Here is a 17,102-nt window from a genome sequence, read left to right on the forward strand (position 1 = left end):
TCTTTTTGGAAGTGACACAATTTCTATAAGGTTGATGAGTATATCTATCTATCTATCTATCTATCTATCTATCTATCTATCTATCTATCTATCTATCTATCTATCTATCTATCTATCTATCTATCTATCTATCTATCTATCTATCTATCTATCTCTTTATTTATATCTAAATAAATATAAATCATAATAAATAAATGCATTTAATATAATAATAATAAGAAATAGATATGACATTTTTTTTTATCATAATAAATGCTCAAACCAAAATGTTTACTGAAGAATATACTGACTGCCACAAAGAGCAGTTTGGGGAAATTCCTTTTACTGACAGCTAATTTACTGACAGCTAATCCTCTTTACCTCCTCAGGGAATGTTTTGGCAAGTTATTGTCTTGTCTTGTATAGTGTTATTCATGTGTGTATTGTCTTGTCTTGTATAGTGTTATTTATGTCTGCGTTGTCTTGTATAGTATAGTGTTATTTATGTGTGTCAAGTCAAGTGAAGAAGCTTTTATTGTCATTTCAACCATATACAGTATAGCTGTTGCAGTACATAGTGAACTGAGACAAAGTTTCTGCATCAGGATCATGGTGCTACATAAAACAAAGTCAGGGCTAAGGACATATAAGTAGTCAGCCACATAAAGTGCAACTGTGCAACCTGGTGCAAACAGTGCAGGAGAAGACAAACAAGACAGACAAGACAGTGCAGGACAAAAGACAGTGCAGGAAAGTAACAGAAACAGAAACAGTAACAGTAACAGTAACAGAAACAGTGCCGACTGACCAGTGTATATACTGTATGTGAATACTGAATGTTCAAACAATATTTCGTGCAGTAACATTTGAATGAACACAGTTTCTTAGCAGCAGGTCCTTGGGATAATATATAGAATTGTGCAAAAAACAGCAAATGACTGAAATATTGTATAGTATGTGCGAAATGGCTGAGATATTGTACAATATGTGCAAAAACGGCGGAAATGTTGGACAGTATGTGCAAAAACAGCAGAAAAGTGTGCAAAACAGCATGTAAACAGATTGATGGATTGTACGCAGCATGTAAACAGTGTCAGTGTATGATGTGTCAGTGTGTGTGTTTTGTGAGGGTCTATGCAGTCCATCCAGATGACGTGTGTGTGTCTTGTATATTATAGTGTTATGTATGTCTGTACTGTCTTATAGTATAGTGTTATTTATGTCTGTATTGTCTTGTATAGTATAGTGTTATTTATGTCTATTGTATTGTCTTGTATAGTATAGTGTTATGTATGTCTGTATTGTCTTGTATGGTATGGTGTTATTTATGTCTGTATTGTATAGTATAGTGTTATTTATGTCTGTGTTGTCTTGTATAGTATAGTGTTATTTATGTCTGTGTTGTCTTGTATAGTATAGTGTTATTTATGTCTGTGTTGTCTTGTATAGTATAGTGTTATTTATGTCTATTGTATAGTATAGTATAGTGTTATTTATGTCTGTGCTGTCTTGTATAGTATAGTGTTATTTATGTCCATATTGTCTTGTATAGTATAGTGTTATTTATGTCTGTATTGTCTTGTATAGTATAGTGTTATTTATGTCTATATTGTCTTGTATAGTATAGTGTTATTTATGTCTGTGTTGTCTTATATAGTATAATGTTATGTATGTCTGTACTTTTGAGAGTCACAAACAGCTGGAACCAAAATTCCATGTGTGTGTCAACATCAACACACTTGGCCAATAAACCACTCAATCTGCTTTTGATATTGATTCCGATTCAGCGCGCGCGCCTGTTGTGTCACTTGCTACTTAAACATCCGAACCATACCATTACAGAAAAAAATAGGGGGATGCGTATTATATATACTTAACGTTATCATGCCGGTATTTAACGAGGTGCTGATAAATACCAAACATTACGTTAAATAAGTGTAATGCGTATCATTTCTCCATCGATTTCCTTTCGAAATTCTGTCCTGAAGCGATTTTTAGTTTGCATCACTATTTTAACCCCCTACCACTCCCGAAATAACTACGTCCCACGTGGTTGATTGACGGCTCCATATTTTTGTGCAGGGGTTTTTTTCATGCTACTCGAGAAAGAGGAAAACAACAGAGCGATTCTGTGAGAGGGGGAACGACAAGCTAAAATTACAAAGACGGAAGAAAAGTGAGAGATAAAGAGACGAGACAAAGGTGGAAAGTGGAAAATTAAACCCTGTTCTGCAGTGGTAAGTGTTATATATATTAACTCTTTTTTTTGGACAAAAATGCATTGCTTTTTAACTTGAGTACGTTAAAAAAAATGATGAAAAACTACCAAAAAATAAAAAATAATTATAATAAAATTTGTAAATGTTAATTATTCGTAGAATTGTGAATGTTGGGAACAGAATACGGCATTTGACATTTAACAGAGTTTCAAACGAGTAAAGATTGTTTGTTTATATTTAGAATTACGACTTTTGACGACAAAATACGGCAGTTTCGTTGTCACGTTACCAAAATACAAACAACAAAAAATTAGGCAGAAAAACTGCATATTTTCTTAGATAAAGCACTCAAGGTGCCTTTTTTAATGCTACGGTTTAGATATTTATGGCGTATATACATGGACCCAGCCCCAAATAAGCTGGTTTGAATCGCACACTTATATACTTATACTTATTGCATGTGACGCTGTGTTATAGAACATAGTATATTATTGTGTTTATGTCTCTGTACTTTTGAGAGTCACAAACAGCTGGAACCAAAATTCCTTGTGTGTGTCAACATCAACACACTTCGCCAATAAACCTGATCCTGATTCGCACACACTGTTTAGTATGTTAGTATGCAGTCTGGGATTAGCACCGTGTGTTTTTGTTGTTTAGTTGGGTTGCTGTGTACTAACGAGACAGACTAGTACCGTTTTACGTGTGCTTGCGTCTAGATTCTGTCTCTGTGTGTGTGTGTCTGTGTGTGTGTGTGTGTGTCTGTCTGTGTGTGTGTGTCTGTCTGTGTGTGTGTGTCTGTCTGTGTGTGTGTCTGTCTGTGTGTGTGTGTCTGTGTGTGTGTGTGTGTGTGTGTGTGTGTCTGTGTGTGTGTCTGTGTGTGTGTGTGTGTGTGTCTGTGTGTGTGTGTGTGTGTGTCTGTCTGTGTGTGTGTGTGTGTCTGTCTGTGTGTGTGTCTGTCTGTGTGTGTGTCTGTCTGTGTGTGTGTCTGTCTGTGTGTGTGTGTGTCTGTCTGTCTGTGTGTGTCTGTCTGTCTGTGTGTGTCTGTCTGTCTGTGTGTGTCTGTCTGTGTGTCTGTCTTTCTGTGTGTGTGTCTGTCTGTCTCTGTGTGTGTGTGTGGCTGTCTGTGTGTGTGGCTGTCTGTGTGTGTGGCTGTCTGTGTGTGTGGCTGTCTGTGTGTGGGAGACTGTCTGTGTCTGTGTGTGGGAGACTGTCTGTGTCTGTGTGTGGCTGTCTGTGTCTGTGTGTGTGGCTGTCTGTGTCTGTGTGTGTGGCTGTCTGTGTCTGTGTGTGTGGCTGTCTGTGTGTGTCTCTTAATGGCAGAGGTGTATTTCCAAGCTAAGCTGCAGAGAAAGTCCAACGCACATGTTATGACAAGACCAAATCATCAAGTTAAAAATGTGTTCAGACGAGTTTTAAATTCTCTCTCTCTCTCTCTCTCTCTCTCTCTCTCTCTCTCTCTCTCTCTCTCTCACACATCACACACAAACATCACTCACACACACACATCACACATCACACACACACACCTCACACACACGCACACACCTCACACACACCACACGCACATGCACACACACTGTGTAAGGTAGGGGAGCTATGACAAGCTGCACCATGTAGTGAGTCATGCAGCGTTTAAATGGACTATTATTTTTCAAACAAATTTTAGTGGACAGTGCCAAGCTTATTAAGGAACACTCCCACAATCCAGCTCAAGGAACACACAGGATGCGGTAAATACACACTCGAGGACATCTTTAACATTTACTTGTCATGTTAAGTGTTCTATTGAACTTCAGAAGTATTTATATATTTATAAGTTGTGAACACAACCTTAATGATCATGCCATGATTGCATTTCTTATGCTCATTTGAGGCTTCTTTCCTAACACACATTAGGTATGCCACAGTAACAGGAGAAATCCAAACAATCCTATTATGACTTTTTCAAAATGTAATTACTACAATTGACTGTATATATGAATGGACATGAAAAAGGTGCCATTTACTCCCAACGTGCAAAAATAGGAGTTGTCTGTTGTGAAAATTGCAGCCAGAGTGTCTGCTGTAGATTGGACAGTGTGTCTTCCTCTCGCTCCTGCTCCGATTGATTACAGAACAGGTCGTGGCTTTTCTACAAACCTGTCATCACTGTAAATCCTTGAGACAATGATTTAGAGGTGTGAAATGAAGTTCACTGAGCTTTAATCTCAGTAAGCGCTTCAGGTCCATGTTGCAAAGTGTAACACGTTCATAATGCCTGACTGGTATTTCCAGCCCACCCCAACACTCGTGTCAATCATTAATCAGTCTTTTTTTAGCGAATGATTTTTAAAACATTTGAAAAAATAATTTGTTCAATTCACTATTGCTATTCACTCACCTGTGAATTTCGACAATTGTACTTCATACAGCTACAAACCCCTCGGTTTTATATCCCTGTTACAGCATGCACACATGTATAGTTTACTTTTTTTTTTGGTCTAGTGAGAAATTTTCTTGTTTGCAAACGCTCCTGATAAGCAACTAATATAACGGTGTAACCCCATAGGCGATCTGCTATAGAAGCAGATTTGGATTTTTGTTTAAAATATTAATTATAAGCAAATGCTTGAATCAATTTTTTTTGTCAAAATATGCAGTGATTGGCCCATCGGTTCAGTATTTTCCAGGTGTTTCGTTAAGTCTAGTGAAATATTTTGCTAGGTTTGCATCTGTACCACAGTCAGGCAGTTCTTGACCCTTGTCTTCATGGTACCTTGGTTTGGATTATTATGAAGGTATCTAAAGGGTGGTGTGTCTATTTGCATGCTGCAAGAAGTGGCTCGCATCATTGAGACTGTGTCTGTGAGTCTATTTCGGATGAGTCATACAGAGTGCAGAGTACGTCATATTTCACGTCGAAGGAAGAGTCGGCATTGCCATAAAAATAGCACGTCTCAACATTACTGTAAAACATGTTTGCACTCAAGCCTTATATACAGTTCACTGGTATTCAAGCTTGTTTTGTCTGATCAGGTTTGTCAATGTCTAACCAAAAAAGGTAGTCCAAATAAATCTTCTTAATTTAGAGACATTTTAACAAGGCAGACATGCCACTTTACAGTTAAAAATAGTGATGCATCTGTACCATGTTGTAGCAGCTTCTTACAGTATTGCGAATAAGTTCTGATATGAAAACGGCATCACTATTACGACTATCACCAAAGACTCAGGAATCTGGGTGTAGCGTTAGATCAAGGCCTAGCTAGGGGGAGGAGGTGATGGGGACAAAGAACGCTTCCTGAGATGAGGAAGAAGATTGAGGAGGCTTTCATTCTGACTGATTACTCGGAGCATGTTTAATAACCAAACAGGTTACGCTGGACCTGTGGAACACAAACGCAACTTGTGCTTGACTCTGCACTTGTTCAGGAAGTAAAGTAGCCTGTGCATGTGGTTTAGCCGAAGACATTATCAGTTGTGTTGTTGTTTAACACTTGTGCACCATGAGTAGGAAGGAAAAGTTGCGAAGAATTGAGATTTATGTGCAAATAGCACCATAATAATAATAACTAATAATAATAATAATAACTAATAACTAATAATAACTAATATGGTGAGTCTTGGTGTGTTCTCCATACAGGTTTTTTATGGCGTAAGATGAAGGCAAATGTGCAGGGATTCAATGGGATCAAGTAAGTTTGAAACCAGAGGGCGAAACAACCAAAAGTAAACAGTGCTGTGTTTTAAAAAGTTGGTCGGTATGTGTGTAGTGTGAATAAGCGTTAAGGAGTCTTTATGACTACTGAGGCAGTTCTTTGGCACAGGTCTGTGTTTTCCACATGAAACATTGGGAAATCATGAAAATTGGGAAATCCTTTTGGGATCAGGAGCAGCAGCAGAATGTAAGTCGGGGGGGGGGGGGTAGTCACTCATTGGTTAATGCCTCAGACTACAGATCGGAAGTTTGTGAGTTCAAATCCCAGGTGCCAAGCTTCCACCGCTTGGCCCCTGAGCAAGGCCCTAAACCATCAGGTGTATACAATGAGTACAGTATGTTGCTCTGGATAAGAGCTGTGAATGTAAAGTAAGCCAGAAGACGAGTGCAGAAAGCTGGAGTGGAAGTGGAGCATTAGAATGAATAGGACATATCTGGAAGGCGTTTGGATTCACAGCAGTAGAAGTGTGTCAGCTTCTGACACTGCATCATAAATTCAGATAAATATCAGAAGACTTATTTGACGAAGCTTCAGGCAGAGTATCACAGATTTTCAGAATATTCGTCCTTCCATCAGACAAAATGACCTTAGTACTACTTCTTACTACTATATTCTGAAGTGGTCACAAGAACAACAATGTGCCAATGAATGGGACATTTATACTGTATATCGGATCACATAACACGACATTAATTATTAGAGCTTATAGAATACCAAAAAAATGTGGGTCAGGCACAACTGGCATGAAACACACACATATCTGTGAATGTACATCGTCACAGTTATGTGCAAGCTTTTTATCACTGCACTATAAAACACAAGATCAAAACCAAAACAAATACTGTACATCAGGGGTTTCCAAACTAGGGGCCGTGACCCCACACGGTTTGCAAATGAGATCTCCAGAGAAACCCACAAACTTCACTTGGGTTATAATCATTTATTTTAAATGTAATTAATATAAAAGTATTGTATATACATTGACATGCTACATGAGTTGATCTGACCCATTTGATGGCTGGGTGCACTATGTTTCAAAAATGCTTCGGTCGGGTCGGCTAACAAAACAAACGTGTAGCCAATTAGCAGAAAGTGTGAAACAGAGTATCTTCTCAATATTAGCAAACAGAAAACGATTAAAACATCGATATGGCGGATACCTCCGTTACCTCTGCCTCGGGTCCTAGGTGTTTAACATCGTCTTCTACGTGAAACGGCGCTAAACCTTTCAAGGTACAACACACATCCCCTCGGCCAGCTGCCCCAGCAGGTTCCGAAATAATAGTTGCCTGGGTTACGTATGTACGTGTGGGGCAAAGCTATAAAAACAGGGGGGACGCCCATTTGGGTTACGGGCGTGTTTGTTTTGGTGATCTCAAATGTCAACATTGGCTTTCAGAGATCGTGCACCCCACCTTTAAAGTGATATTTGTTTCATTTTAGTCTTCAGTTGTATTGTAGCTGTGCTAGTGTCGGTATTCAAAAATGAAAAACCTCTGCAAAACATGTCAAACTTCATATTTCTATAGGAATCTAGATCATTGTTGCATACATTACATACATTAGTGTAAGAATTTTTAAAACGTCTCTTGTTGCCTTCACACCAGCCGATTGGAACACGTTTGGATTTTTTACATTAATTAAGATCAGATTTTTCTATTCGAGACAATTAGGGATTATGACAATAGTCTTGATGATGCAGTAACTCTAAGCTATTTCAAGCACAAAGTTTTGCACTTCCGCATGGATACAGGACAGGCCTGGATATTTTGGCTCTGCCAGGCCATCAAATGAATGTCTCATATAATCCTCCAGTTGTAGATAAGAAGGACGGCAAGCGAGTATGTCAACAATGACAGCTTATGCAACTGCTGCTTCTGAACCTGCACGCAAGTATAAACATGCCAAAAATAAAGTTTCATGTTGGCCTGCACTACACCGCACCACACGTTCCTTGTGCGTATCATTCAAACCTGGATGTGACGCCCTCTCAGACGCACCTCCTGACTCTTTGAAAAGGTGTGGTGTAAAACAAGGATTGTTGTAGCCAGTTTATCTTTTTATCCATTGCATTTGGCAGCTCAAAGCAAAACAACCAGCATGGCTGTGACATTTATAGTCATGGATTACTTCAGTTATGTCTTCTTTGCCTTTTATTGCGGTGACCAGCTTTAAACCTAACCGTTTCCATTGTGCTGTGTCTTTTGGACTTTTCCCATAGTCTCAAATTGCTTTTTTAGGTCACTGGAGATTTTTCTGCAGAGCAGGAATATGTACCTAGCCAACAGAAGTGTTGACTTCACATGTAAGGGTAACTGCCTTCAAGCATTTTGGACTGATGCAAATGCATGTTCAAGGCAGCATCGACTAAATAAATTCCCAATAAATTTGTTGTTATTGTACCAGTTCCATATTAGATTTCCAACAAAATCTACAAATCCATGCCAAGTCATGAGAGGAATTTTTGTTGAATGATATTAAAAATTTGTAAAATAAGTGTAAAAGAAACAAAAATGCTGACGGACATCAGAACGAGACACTATGAGTGGAGTGACTCCATGTGGTGTTCTGGCTAACTTTCAGGTGCTAGCATAATGCTTACTTTGTTCTTAGTCCTCCATGCTTTTTATGCTTGTCAGGGGCACCTACCTTTCATGCACTTTTTTTAATCTCTGTTGTTCATCTCTTAGTCATTAGTGTCACACGTATGTCTTGGGTTTCTTCTTGGCCCCAAGTTCATCTCTGTTAACATTTATGAAGCGTTAGCGTACCGGGTGATTGATCGCCTAAATACACACCGTAATATTCTACACCACGTTGTTTGAGGGAACATTTTAAATCATTCATAGAGTTGATACGCAATTTTGGGTTGTTTTCCTGACCAGTGCAATCAAACAGCAAGTGTCAATCAGTCAACTAAGAGAGTTCTGTTCGCAGTGGGAATATTATGACATGTGAAGGAGTTGGACATGTTACAGACAAAACAACCAGAATGTTATTGTTCTGAGTCATCATTTGTTTTGTTTTGATATCATGTGACGTGATCAGTAACAGTTGCAAAGGCAGAAACAAGACCGACAAGAAACCAAAACGAATCCTGCTGCTTTGTTGACACAGGAGCTGTGACAACAATGTGTTGTCTATATTTCATTTAATTGCACCAGTTACAGTGTCACCATTGGAACAATGACAACTATGCCCTGTGTATTATTAATTACGGCATTTCCATATTTCATCGCACTTTAACTAAATACCGAGTGCATGGTTGCTATATGAACCATGACATGTATATTGTGTATACTTGGGTTGACACTTTGTTGATTAGCTAAATAGTCACCTATGCTTAAGGAATAACACATGACTGTGGTGTGCTGTGATTGGAAAATTATCCTTGCCAGGATGGAGTGATGTGAAGTAACTGTTACCTCACTGTAACTGTTTTATGCCATAATACCAGAGCAATTTGCCAACTATGGATGGATGGATGCGTACTGTAGTTAGACGGATATGTAGTTGACTAGATGGATGGATGGATGGAATGATGGTTGGATTTGTGCATAGATGGATATAGATATTAAGTGGATGGATAGATTGATTTATATATTGATGGAGATCCATCAAATTTACAATTGGATATATTAGATATTTGGCAAACTGTCTCGGAGCGACTTACCGAAGCACGTTGAAGCGTCTGTTAATGAATACTTTAATACTGGTTCGATAGGTCAAAGCACAAAGTCTTATCGAGGGATTGTTTTTGTTTTTGTTTTTTGTTAAGAAGGGGAAAACGAGATGAGAAACGAGGAAGGATAAAGGGGAGAAGGATGCAAGCACTTTGTAGCTGATGCACTTTTTGGCTACTAAACATTTCAACAACTAATGTGTAAATGTCTCTATTACTGTGGAAAACATTTGCAAAAATCAAACCATGAAGGGAGGTGGACGGGGAAAAACAACACAAAACAAAAAAAAATACCCACCAAGGAGTATTTTGGCACCTTGCTGTGTCTCCATGGTGGCCAATGTTACACTTATTTATATATTTATTTATTTATCTATTTTTCTCTCCACCTAAGTGCTTCTTTTCTCTCTGAATATTGGAAACCGACAAGTAGGCAAACAGAAGGAAAGCCGTGCACAATATTTTAGGATTAAGTTCACTGCTAATCTTTTTTTTTCTGGTTAGTTGTGTCCTATTAATATTCAGTACAGTAGATCAGTGCAATGTTTGTTTACATTTTTTTATTACAACTTTCATTTCTTTTTAAAGGGATGAACGATCTGTTTTTGTGTGTCTCACGTGTTGCCAATTTTTCCGCTCTAAACACAATATAGAGCTCAGGAGACACACAAACACGCCTAAGCACACTTTAAATTTAAGTCTATACATAATGCAGATTTTAACATTTAGCAGTCTGGCATCCATTTCTCTCACTCTCTTTTACTCTCACTCTCTCTCTCTCTCTCACTCGCACTCTCACCAACACATAAGAACATGCTACAAATCCCTGGATCGCACATTTCTTATGAATCTACTCACAGTAAATTCATCTCCTCTGACATTCTACATGGCATTTAGTTTGAAGCAAACGTCTCTTTTCTCTCAGGATCAGACTTGGCCTTACCTCCGCGCCTAAACGACCACGTTTTTGTAATACAAAACACTCAGTGTCTGTGTCATTTGTTCTTTTTGAAACTCTAGGATTATAACCAAATATGAATAGAACATGAAAGAAAAGATTGAACTTTATCTTCACATGGCACAAGTGAGCGGTCAGATATGAACAAACCAAGATCCTGCTCCTCTGTTCATTAACACAAACATGCCATGCTACGAGATGCAGCATGTTTTACAAAAAAAAAAAAGTCTTTGTTTGAGCCACGCCCCTTATTTTTCCCAGCCAAATAGAGTTACGGATATGAAGATGTTCAAATAACTACATAGTGTCTTTGGCTCAATTTACACAAGACTTGTAATGTACGAGTCATTTTCACTCAGAACTTGTGTGAAGAGAGTTGAACTGCATGGCTGCATGAGGGATGCGGTAAGGGTGTGTGCGAAATGCTGTAAATGTATGTTTGATTCTTTCATAATACTCAGTCACTACAAGATTTTGTGATTGTCATTTTAGAAATTAATGCAAAGTAGAGTAATTAATTAAATGAGATTTTTTTGTGTGTGTGATATCGCACGAGTCTTGCTAATTTGACCCGGACGAGTGAAGTCATGTCGCGTTTATGAATTACGATCTCGTAACTAGGGTTTAATTCATGATTAAATTAACGCCTGAAGCTCGTGACACCATTTGCGTTTGATATTGACAGACTTTTTTATTATTATTTTTTTTTGCTTATTGGTAATTAGTAAATGTTGGTTTTGATTTTTATTAATTTGTTTATTTACTTGTTTGCTTAAAAACTAGTTAACTAAATATTAATGAGATCCAGGACAACTTTTTGTGTGAGTAATGCAAACTAGTTTGGCTAGCTAATGAGGTGTAAACTTTACTTGCGGTAAAATATAGCATTGTATATTAGTGGACAGCAAAATGTTTGTAAAGGTTTGATGCATTGAGAATTCTCAGAAGAGGTTTGGGAATATTTTGCGAACTGATGTTCTGGTCAGTCAGAGGGGCAGATGTACAGGGTTGGGATTCCACAGTGTGTCCTTTCTGTAGTGTCCTGGGGCAATAGTGGGGGACGGTGCTTGGTTTCAAGGGTATGTGGACATATCCAATTTGGATATCATGTCTTTGTGTTTCATGAATGGAAAGGTGCTTCTGGGCTTTTTTATTTAGTTAGTATTTTAACTGACTGGTCTGAAGTGTATAATCGTAGATTTATGCCGTGACCAAGCATTAGAAATATTTTGGCACTCAAACAGACCATAGCAACCGCCTTCTTCTACTTATACTTTTTCTTCTTAGCCAAACAGCTCGTCCGAAAATGTCACAGCATGGCATGCCCAAGTGTCCCATAACAGAAGATCTAAAAATACTTGCTTAATAACACCTAAATATGTACCATACAGCAACCCTAAATGACACCCTGCGCTCAGGCCATGGCAGGCAATAGCAGAAACTTAAGTGCGAAATATCAGACTGAGTTCAGTTTCAACAAACAAAAGAGAAAACTTCGGGGAAAGTGTGCTGAAGGTCAGGAAAGTACGATGTGTTACGGATGAGTGCCGGAGAGACCCGGAGATACCGTACTTCAGATTCTCCTTGTGACTAAGATGACTGACTGGTGACAGCAGCTCCTTTTTTTTAATGCGTACTGAATAGTCTATGGGGTTATTTAGGGATATGTTCACATTTCCACATTAGAGATTACAGTGTGGTTTTTAATCTCACATAGTTATGTTTCTATACTTGTCTGAGATATTTTCTAACAAACATGCTCCATTCTTTTTTTTCAAAATAGAGATAAATGTGTCGTTCAAATTGCACTGATCCTAACCAGGATAAAGCGGTCACTGAGGACGAACCACTGAAAACGGACAGTCGACATATCTGGTCAAAGTTTTTACATATCTGGTGGACAGTTTGTTCCCGATACAAGCCCTCACTGTAGCTAGTCTCCTTATCTGATTGAAGAAGATCCTGTGAAGAATCTGATCCAGAGATTTGGTTTCATATTAACAACACCAGCGACATAAACATGTTTGCGCTCCACCAGCTGACAACCCTGTCTTAAAGTTTATCGCACGTCGTACACACACCTCACTGTTTGTCTGGTTAGTGTAGGCCATTTTATGAAACATCCCATGTCCTTGAACCTTATGTACTGTACGGGTCAGCGTGACAGCAGGCAAGAAGTTTATTTCTATAGGGAACTGGTAGCTCTGTGGTTATGGAATTGGACTAATGATTGTGAGTTTGAATCCCAGGTCCATCAAGTTATTGTAGCTGTGTGCGTTATGCTTTATTTTTATTTCTGTACACAGGCATTAGATTAGTTTTTCTAAGCTTCGTTGTGCGTTATTTTATTTTGTGTTATCCTATTAATAGCGACTCTCGAGTGTATACGCATCGTCTTCACTTAGCTGTTTGAACCAGGGTAACCTTTATCCAATAGTTATTGGTGGGATCTCTCCTTGGCATTTGTTGTTTGCTATTTTTCACTATTGTTAAGCATCCTGGATAATTTTAGTTTGATCGAACAGGTGCTTCTGCCTCAGTTCAGTTCAGGAAAGCGTAGATGGAGACTCCGTGGCTTTGCTGAGATTTTCCACTGGGATGCGATCTCACATTTTTAACATTTTACAACAAACCACTGTTGTGGAACAGAAGATTTATGACAGCCCTTTTAATAACAAATTAAGTTAGGATACAGTGGAGTTTCCTGATTGACAGGAAGCTTCATGTATTTTTACCCCGTTTGCTTTTCTTACACACCCGATAAGATTTTTTCTTTGTAGATCCAAGTGCCTGGAACACCTATTTGTCTCTCTTGTTTTTTCTCTCTCTCACTCCTGCCATGTGTGACCTTCTTCTCCTAGGAACACTGTTCTGATAAGTTCCTGGCTGACTTGCTTTCTTGATTTAATGCCTGTTGTGTCCTTCTCTCTGGTACAGTTGCTACAGAAACCTCCAGAAATCTCCAAACCGATCACGGATCGCTGTAAATCACAGCTACTCGGCTACCTACAAGCACTCGGCCCCAGCGGGGTAGGATTCTGTGCTAGTGATGAAAATGATAAAATAGTATAGTATTTATTCATTTTTTGATACCTAGAGGACAAGCTGTGCATCCCTGCATCACTGCATTTACAAAATAATGCATTTTATGACTAAAATATAAACACATTATGCCGCTTAGATCACATCCTCATGCAATCTCAATTTATGAACTGTAATGAGTCATTGAAAACCGTAACAGCAGGAATTCAGAAAATTCTGCTATTTTTTTTACCACAAGTTATTATTATTTTTTCCCCAGTGTTTCTGGGAGAAGTGGAAGGGTTCATTGACCCTGTTCCCATTAGACTATAATGTATCTGCATCGGAAATCCATATAGGACATCGATAGATCAGCCAAAGTCAAAGCTCCACACTAAAGCAGTGCTTTGGCCAAAAAATCCATTTAAAAGTAGTTATAAATAGTATAAACACACAGATTCAAGTCATTTTTACACATTTCAGTTTCTTTTATTTATTTGTGTAGCTTTTAACAAACGACCTCATCATAGAGCAACTTTGCAGAAATCTGGGTAGATCGTGGGAAGTTAAAGCGCTATCTTCTTCCTTTGGGTGACCCACTGGTAGAAAAAAAAAGTTGTCCAAGAGAATGCGTCTAAATACAGCATTAAGAAAATAAGAATTTGTTCTGTGAGTCGGCTAAAAACTGTGTCTTCTGAGATGCTTTTCTGCTCACTCTATTGTCAAGAGAGTTACTGGTGCCTTCTTGTCAGTTTCAACCAGTCTGTCTATTCTCCTTTGTCCTTACTGGGTTTACACAGAGTCACTTGGATATCTTTTTTTTTTCTTTTTCTGATGTTTGGCCTTGGTGATGCCTGAAGCTTTTGCCCATTGTTGTTTGATTTATTTAATGAGCATGGGCTTAATTGAATGAGCAGATGTTTAGGAGTTTTGGTGAAAGTGGTCAGTGGTCATTGTGTTGTGGTCCTATGGCTGGATATAACACTCCCGGCCTGAATTTTCGTCTTAGTTTAGCCCTGGTGACCCCAGATATTGGGATAATAAATCATTAATCTAACCTGCTGAACTTAAGTCAAAGTCGAGATGCGTTTCAGCCAGATTTCTCATCGATTCGCTTTGTTTTTTTTTTGTTAGCACACCTGCCTTTTCAAACTCCACGAGCCTTGCTTATTTAAGTAAAATTTGCAAGTGCAGTTTGATTAGTCTGCAGGATTAATATTCAAACCTGCCATCAAAAATTAACGAATGTTCTGGAACCGGTGTTGCGAATGCATCAAATGTTGCCTGTCTTCTGCACCTGAAATGAGCCCATGGGTTTTGTAGCCAAGAGTTTCACATCATCCTCGAATAATACGTGTGATATTTTGTGTCTTATGTATTAAAGCTCTTTCTAAGAGATCTTGCAATTCCACCTGTCTATCACCCAAGTGTGAACGTCTTGCTATTTATTCCAGAAAAGGTGATAATGAATATACAGACTGTTGAATGTTTTTTTCTTCTTCCGCACCGCCCACCCCCCAACCCCACCCCCAGAGAAGTCTTTTGTGTTTTAAAGCTATAATGAAAGAAATATTAAATATTATAGGAAAAAGGTGTATGGTATTAGGCTAATTGTGAGGAAATGCTCAAACAAGAACAAAAGGAAAATGGCTGACAAGGGAGATTAGGGAGCACTGAAAGAACAAAAACACCGTGTGCCAGCTTACTTGTTTGTGGCTTTTCAGCTAGTGCGAGTCTGCCGCTTAACGTTCTCTGTGAACAGCCGTGTGTAACCTCTTTCCTGTTCCATTTGAACAGTGCCAGCTGTCACCCTGTTACGAGACACTCGATCATGCAGCCTTCACCTCGCAGCTCTGGAGAGAGTGTGTGTGTGTGTGTGTGTGTGTGTGTGTGTGTGTGTGTGTGTGTGTGTGTGTGTGTGTGTGTGTGTGTGTGTGTGTGTGTGTGTGTGTGTGTGTGTGTGTGTGTGTGTGTGTGTGTGTGTGTGTGTGTGTGTGTGTGTGTGTGTGTGATGAAGTAAGTACAGGGTGCTATGTAGGCTGTTTTTCCAACCTGTCACATACGCACAGCACGTTCTCACATTCACCATTTTAGTTCTGACATTTACATATAAAAATCCACAAAAAATGTGGCTCAGCTCCATGAAATCGACACCCTGTATAAAAAGAAACCGATAAAAGGTTTCTTCAAATTCATTTCCACAAGTGCAATATTCCAGAGTATCCCTGCGGCTCGGTGTACTAAATTCCGCTAAGAAGATGCGAGAGGGCATACAAGAGTAAAAGTACTGAATGTGGAAGTAAAACTAGTGAATGAAAGAGTACTGCTATTGAATGTGAAGGAAAAACTGGAAAATACGAGAGGGAAACTACTGAATGCGAGAGTAAATCTAGAGTGTGAGTAAAAGTATTGATTTCGAGTTTAAAACTATGGAACTACTGAATGCGAGAGTAAATCTAGAGTGTGTGTAAAAGTAGTGACTGCGAGGGTAAAACTATGGAACTACTGAATATGCGAGAGTAAATCTAGAGTGTGAGCAAAAGTAGTGACTGCGAGGGTCAAAGTATGGAACTACTGAATGCGAGAGTAAATCTAGAGTGTGTGTAAAAGTAGTGACTGCGAGGGTAAAACTATGGAACTACTGAATGTGAGAGTAAATCTAGAGTGTGAGCAAAAGTAGTGACTGCGAGGGTCAAAGTATGGAACTACTGAATGCGAGAGTAAATCTAGAGTGTGAGCAAAAGTAGTGACTGCGAGGGTAAAACTATGGAACTACTGAATGCGAGAGAAGAAATACTGAATTCAGGCATAAAACTGCTGAATGTGAAAAGAAAACTTGTAATTATGAGAGTAACTGTAATGAACATGAGAATACTGAATGTAAGAGGAAAAACCATGGAGTCTGACAGGAGTGGTATGTAACATGTAGTAGTAAAGAGCATTTCCTGCATGTCATACTCAGTATGGTTGCGTATGTGATCGCGTACAACTACTGAATGCGAGAAAAATTCTAGAATGCGGGATTTAGACTTGTGAATGAGAAGAAAACTACTGAATATAAGGAGTAAATCTAGTTAAAGTCAAGATTTGAGCAAACTACTGAATGCAAAAGCTACAGAATAAGAGAGTAAACCTGAGGATTTTGTGTAAGTGTAGTAGTTACACATAAGTGTAAGGTATAAGATCATTTTAATCATGTTGTGTGTGTGTGTGTGTGTGTGTGTGTGTGTGTGTGTGTGTGTGTGTGTGTGAGTGTGAGTGTGTGTGATTTCTATTTCAGGAACAAACATCACTCGCTTGTTTGGTTGGCTTGCTGTGCTAGTTGTGTCTGGCTACATGTTGTCTGCATTGATTTGTCTTTTGTCCTGTAGAGAGCATTCAGTTTCTTTATTCACACATCAGACGTTTCAGTGCAGAGGAGCTTTTCTTTTCTTTTTTTTCCCTTCTAAACTTGTAGGACTTTTTTGCTTCCCTTAGATGTGTAGAAATCCCTTAAATAAAGCTGTGTGTGCAAAAGTGCGTATGAATCCAGATTTGTTTAT

The 17,102-nt window shown here is 38.7% G+C and overlaps 1 protein-coding gene across 1 annotated transcript in view; it reads left to right on the forward strand.

The window, feature by feature from the left end:
* Positions 1-2,055: 2,055 nt before the first annotated feature.
* ndrg2 (NDRG family member 2) overlaps positions 2,056-17,102 on the forward strand; it is a 30,433-nt gene continuing 15,386 nt past the window's right edge. Inside the window, exon 1 of the mRNA XM_027139262.2 lies at positions 2,056-2,216. The gene's annotated coding sequence lies outside the window, so the exon portion shown is untranslated. The remainder of the gene's footprint in view (positions 2,217-17,102) is intronic.

Source organism: Tachysurus fulvidraco, chromosome 7, assembly GCF_022655615.1.
Source record: "Tachysurus fulvidraco isolate hzauxx_2018 chromosome 7, HZAU_PFXX_2.0, whole genome shotgun sequence".
NCBI classification, from domain to species: domain Eukaryota; kingdom Metazoa; phylum Chordata; class Actinopteri; order Siluriformes; family Bagridae; genus Tachysurus; species Tachysurus fulvidraco.